Below are 6,000 nucleotides of genomic sequence, written 5' to 3'. Positions count from 1 at the left end.
GTGGCCGGAGTCCTCCATCCCCTGCCGTCCGAGGCCGGCTGCTGCGTGGTCTGCTCAGGGCCAGCCGACTAGCAGGCTCTGCGTTTCTCACAGGACTTTAGGTAGCGCTGGGCCTCGGCACCTGCTGACCACATTGAGCTTGTGGGTCGGCATCCACCCCTTCCTGGACACCCTGTGCTCCGGGGACAGCGCAGCCTTTGGTGGGTCGGCGTCCACCCCTTCCCAGACACCCTGTGCTCCGGGGACAGCGCAGCCTTTGGTGGGTCGGCGTCCACCCTTCCCGGACGCCCTGTGCTCCAGGGACAGCGCAGCCTTTGGTGGGTCGGCGTCCACCCCTTCCCAGACACCCTGTGCTCCGGGGACAGCGCAGCCTTTGGTGGGTCGGCATCCACCCTTCCCGGACGCCCTGTGCTCCAGGGACAGCGCAGCCTTTGGGTTCCATTTGGCTTTCTGGAGGAGCTGATGGAACCTAAACTCAGTCGGCCTTTCCTGGCGCCAGGAGGTTGGTAAATTATGCATGGGGACTCTGGAGAACTCGACGCGGTGTGAGGGTGGGTGGAGGGGACACACTCAGCCAGTGTTCAGAGCTGGCGTCTCCAGGGCGCCCAAGTCCAGGGCTGCCACTTGGCCAGCAGGCATTGCCCACAGGGGCTGCTGTCCGGACCACATTGCTGACAAGAAGCGCTCCGAGCCCATGGACCTGGTGGGGCTGCCCACAGCAGAAGACAGGCTGTGGACCCTAGAGCAGGGACTGGCAGGAGCGGGGAGGGGAGTGGGTGTGGCCACAAGCATGACAGGAGTAGGAAGGAAAGTATGCTGCCACCTGCTGGCTCACTCCCCAAGTGGCCACGCGGCCAGAGCAGGGCCTCCCCGGGGGACGCAGCAGCCTAGGCACAGGGCCTCCCCGGGGGACGCAGCAGCCTAGGCACAGGGCCTCCCCGGGGGACGCAGCAGCCTAGGCACAGGGCCTCCCCCGTGGACGCAGCAGCCTAGGCACAGGGCCTCCCCCGTGGACGCAGCAGCCTAGGCACAGGGCCTCCCCCGTGGACGCAGCAGCCTAGGCACAGGGCCTCCCCCGTGGACGCAGCAGCCTAGGCACAGGGCCTCCCCCGTGGACGCAGCAGCCTAGGCACAGGGCCTCCCCGGGGGACGCAGCAGCCTAGGCACAGGGCCTCCCCGGGGGACGCAGCAGCCTAGGCACAGGGCCTCCCCGGGGGACGCAGCAGCCTAGGCACAGGGCCTCCCCCGTGGACGCAGCAGCCTAGGCACAGGGCCTCCCCCGTGGACGCAGCAGCCTAGGCACAGGGCCTCCCCGGGGGACGCAGCAGCCTAGGCACAGGGCCTCCCCCGTGGACGCAGCAGCCTAGGCACAGGGCCTCCCCCGTGGACGCAGCAGCCTAGGCACAGGGCCTCCCCCGTGGACGCAGCAGCCTAGGCACAGGGCCTCCCCCGTGGACGCAGCAGCCTAGGCACAGGGCCTCCCCGGGGGACGCAGCAGCCTAGGCACAGGGCCTCCCCCGTGGACACAGCAGCCTAGGCACAGGGCCTCCCGGTGGACGCAGCAGCCTAGGCACATGGCTTCCTGCTTTCCCAGGGCCAACAGGGAGCAGGACCACACGTGGGATGCCAGCATCGCAGCTGCAGCTTAAGCCCCCATCCCTAGTGGTTAAGGTCCTTGTCCTGCAATGCCAGGATCCCAAACGGGCACCAGTTTGTGTCCCGGCAGCCCCACTTCCCATCCAGCTCCCTGCTGTGGCCCGGGAAAGCAGCCGAAGACAGCCCAAAGCCTTGCGACCCTGCACTTGAGGCATGGGAGACCTGGAAGAGGCTCTGGGCTCCTGGCTTCGGATTGGCTCAGCTTGGGCCCCTGCACCCACATGGGAGACCCAGATGGACTTCCTGGTGTCAGCCTACTCCAGTGCTGGTCATTGTGGTCATCTGGAGAGTGAACAGCAAGGGGAAGCTCTCTGTGTGTGTGTGTTCAATTCTGTCTTTCAAATAAGGGGCGTGGGGAAAGAAGGTTAACCCCCTTACATGCTACCTGCTAGCCCTTTGGCCCGACAGCCGGCCACAGCTCCCCACTTGGTCCGCTGTCTGCCGGGAGCTTGAGGGCGGCATGGGCTGGGGCAGACTGGGCGGCAGTGAGGATGGTGAGCCCAGCCACTTTACTGCTTCCATGGCTGCTTTGTCAGAGGACGACAGGGATGCCTGCCCCGCCGAGCGTGTCTTCTGCACACCCATCCTGCGTGGGCTCTGCCGCAGTGTCCTCCCACACTGCTGGACACCTGAGGTCCACAGCACGGAACGACCAGGTGCCCGGCGCCCAGGCCTGAGTCTGCAGAATGTGACTGAGAACACAGGCAGAGCTGGTGCTGCCACGGCTCTTCCCGCACTCTGCTGGCGGCTCCATTTTAAACTCCAGAGCTGCTTCTTGGCTCCTGTGCTTGGCTCCTTGCCTCCTCTTAGGAGCTGAAGGCGTGCTGGGGGTGGGGCTCAGCTGGCTGCTCCTCCCTCCCTCCCCTTGGGAGCAGGACCAGGCAGGATCCCACCACCATGACCACCACGACCCGGCTGAGGCCCTCATCTGTGCTCCACTCTCCATCCCTTGCAGACGCAGGGACCCAGCTCGCAGCTCAGAGACCCTGAACCTCAACCTTCTCCCAGGGCCCAGGGGCCTGCGGGACCAGGAAATGCCGGAAGGCAGGCAGTCCGGGACCCTCCCCTGTTCACACTGCCCGCTACACCACGGCCCAGGTTGCCGGTCCCTGGCAGGCGGTGGTGCTGGGGGCTGGATGCTGGCTGTGGCCTCTGTCGGGCATCAGGAGGACACTGCTCAGGCCGGCCACTGCTACTGGGGCTGTGGGGCTGTTACTCATGCACACCCCAGCACGGTGTGTCCCCAACCAGACCAGGGAGTGTGGAGCAGACCGGGACAGTGCCGGAGTCCAGCTCCAGCTGAGTTCGGAACTCGCGAAGGGTGCGTGGATGAGGCGCAAAGAAAGAGACGGACCACTAGTAACTCTTCATCATCATAATGGACTACGCACAAAAGCTGTCCGCTTTGTTTATACAGAATCAGTCAAACTCTGGCTCAGACTTTTTACGTCATGGTCAAGTGGGTGTTTCCAAAGATAACTCTGCCATTTGTTTCACCTAAGGCTAGGATGTTAACCACCTGGTGCCTGGCTAGGAAAAGGTTCTCAATAGATGGTGCATATCAATCACTAACACATTCCTACCACAATTACTTTACAACTAGGTCTTGAGACAGTCAAGGAAGGAAGGGACCTAAAAGATCAAAGAAAGAGGGAAAGAATAGATTCCACTACACCTGAAGACAGAGCACCCTTCATTAGCATAGGATCAAAAGGGGAGTTAGCACCCTTGGTTAGCATATTGCCACAGGATGCAGCCCTAACAGCAATAATAGCTCTTTGGCTAAAAACGGCACCAGCAACATTAGCTTCTAAGTTCCTATTGATATTTAACAGTAACTCCGCAGAGGCAGACAATGCCTAAATAGATTACAGAATTCTCAGTGGGGTTGTCCAGTGTCCATGCAAAGGGAGGCAGAGCTGCATTCAGGTGTTGTAGAGACATCCGCCGGGCCTTGCCACACAGCGGGAAGTTCCTTGCGGCCTTGCCTGCAATAGAACCATGCTCTTCACACCTTTCTGTCTTCCACTCCCATCACACGGACCCCAGCAGGACAGGCTCCGCCCCCAGGCTGTGTGGTAGGCTTGGCAGAGGGCTGCAGAGCAGACGGGGCGGGGTGGGGGGATCCTATAGGGGTGCGAGATTACAGCCAGTGCCTGCGACCAGAAAGGCCAGAACAGAGACGCCAGCAGAGAGGCTGGCTGGGGCTGGCAACTGGTGCCTGCAGCCCTGGCTGGCCTGAACCAGGTGGAACCCTGTCCAGAATTCACAGCACCTGCCTCGGAGGCCACAATCAATTCCCCCTACCCCCAGAGCCCAGGACCTGGCAGGAGCACAAGGATGCATTTTTAAGTGGCCATTAGCCGGGGTCTGCTTTTTAAAAGCGCTGCTGGGCCACTGAGGTGGGTGGGGGCAGCGTGCTGTTGTATCTCCCCTGCCTGCCATGACTCCCACCAGGATCCCACAGTGCACATGTGTTGGGGTGTGCACTGATGGGTCACTTGCTGTTCCCGCCTTGTTCCCTGACACACATACCCCCGAGGCCTCTTGGGCAGTCCGGGAAGCCAGCCTGGAGGTGCCAGGCCCAGGCCCAGAAGCCGACAGGGGCAGAAGTGATGTTAGCCTGGTGTCAGTGTGAGCTGATCTCTCAGAGCCAGCCGGCTACCTCGCTCCATACCGTGAGGTGACTGCAGCCTCCCGGGCTGTCAGGGCTCCTCGGCCCGCCCGGTTGAGCCCAGCTTGACTGGGAGCACACTCCTCAAATCCACGCAGTCAGTCTGCTCAGTGACCACCTGGGTCGGGGGTGGGCCCGGAAGCCAACTCCTGAGTTTGACGCCTGCTGGGGTCCGTGTGATGGGTGTGGACAAGGAACTTCCCGCTGCATGGCAGGGCCCGGCGGACGTCTCTACGACCACCTGAATGCAGCTCTGCCTCCCTTTGCATGGACACTGGACAACCCCGCTGAGTATTCTGTAATCTACTTAGGCATTGTCTGCCTCTGCGGAGTTAATGTTTACTGCCAGTGTGAGCTTGGAAGTTGATGTTGCTGATACTGTTTTAGCCAAAGGCCTTTCATTATTGCTGCCCCCATTGATCATATACTAATCAAGGGTGTAAAGTCCCCCGGTGCAGTGGGAATCTATTCTTTCCCTCCTTCTTTGATCTTTAGGTCCTTCCTTCTTTTTTTTTTTTTTTTTTTTTTTTTTTTTTTTTTTGTTCCTTACATTGTATTATGTAGTACAGTTTTATAGGCGCTGGGGATTCCCCCCACCCCTCCCATACCCCTCCCCCCATGGTGGATTCCTCCACCTTGTTGCATAACCATAGTTCAAGTTCAGTTGTAGGTCCTTCCTTCTGTGAAGTCTTTCCTTCCTTGATTAACTCAAGACTAAGCTGTAGAATGAGGATTGTAGTAGGAATGTGTTACTGATTGATATGCACCATCTATTGAACTTCCTAATCAGGGCGCCAGGATGGATAACATCCTGCTTTAGATGAAACAAAGGGCAGAATTATCCTTAGAAACACCCACTTGACCATGACGTAAAAGCCTGAGCCAGAGTTTGACTGCTTCTGTAGAAATAAAGCGACAGCTCTATTGTTGCATCGTCCACGATGATCATAGAATCCTAGTGGTCCGTCTCTGCGCCTCATCCACGCCCCCTTCTCGAGTTCTGAGTTCTGAACTCAGCTGGAGCTGACTCCGGCAGACGCCCCCGCCAAGCCTCTGTGGCTAGCCCAACCTAGGACACTGAGGTCGAGCTAGCGCTGGCAACCGCCAACCAAGCGCATTGAATGCAGCCACCTAAGCCCCAGCCTGCTCTGCCGTTTCGGCTCAGTCCAGCTCCTGGGCAGTGCTGCTCCCTGCTGGAAACAGGTGAAGAAGCGGACCAGGCGGGCACGTTCGGGGGTGATGGCTATGGTGCCACTCGGGACACCTGGATGGCAGATCACAGAGTTGACCCAAACCCTCGGAGGCAGCACTGATGGCTCACATGCTGGTGCCCTGCTACCCCCATGGGTGCCCTGGGTGGAATGCCTGGCTTCCAGCTTCAGCCTGGCACCACCCGTGCTGTTGCAGATACCTGAGGTGTGAACTAGCAGACAGAAGACCCCTTTCTGTCTGTGTCCCTGGCTCTGCATTTCCAGTAAATGAAGAGGAACTCTGTGATTGGAGGGCGCACCTGTCAATCAGGGACTCCACAGGCTCACACATTCCAAGGGGATTTTTTTTCTTAAGGTCTATTTTTTCATTTGAAAGGTGGAGTTACACAGAGAGGAGAGACAGAGAACTTCCATCTGCTGGTTCACTCCCCCGAGTAGCTGCAATGTCCAGAGCCGGGG

This window comes from Ochotona curzoniae, unplaced genomic scaffold (assembly GCF_017591425.1).
Source record: "Ochotona curzoniae isolate NIBS_2020 unplaced genomic scaffold, NIBS_Ocur_1.0 contig_4516, whole genome shotgun sequence".
Classification (NCBI taxonomy): Eukaryota; Metazoa; Chordata; class Mammalia; order Lagomorpha; family Ochotonidae; genus Ochotona; species Ochotona curzoniae.
This window is presented reverse-complemented; position numbering follows the sequence as displayed.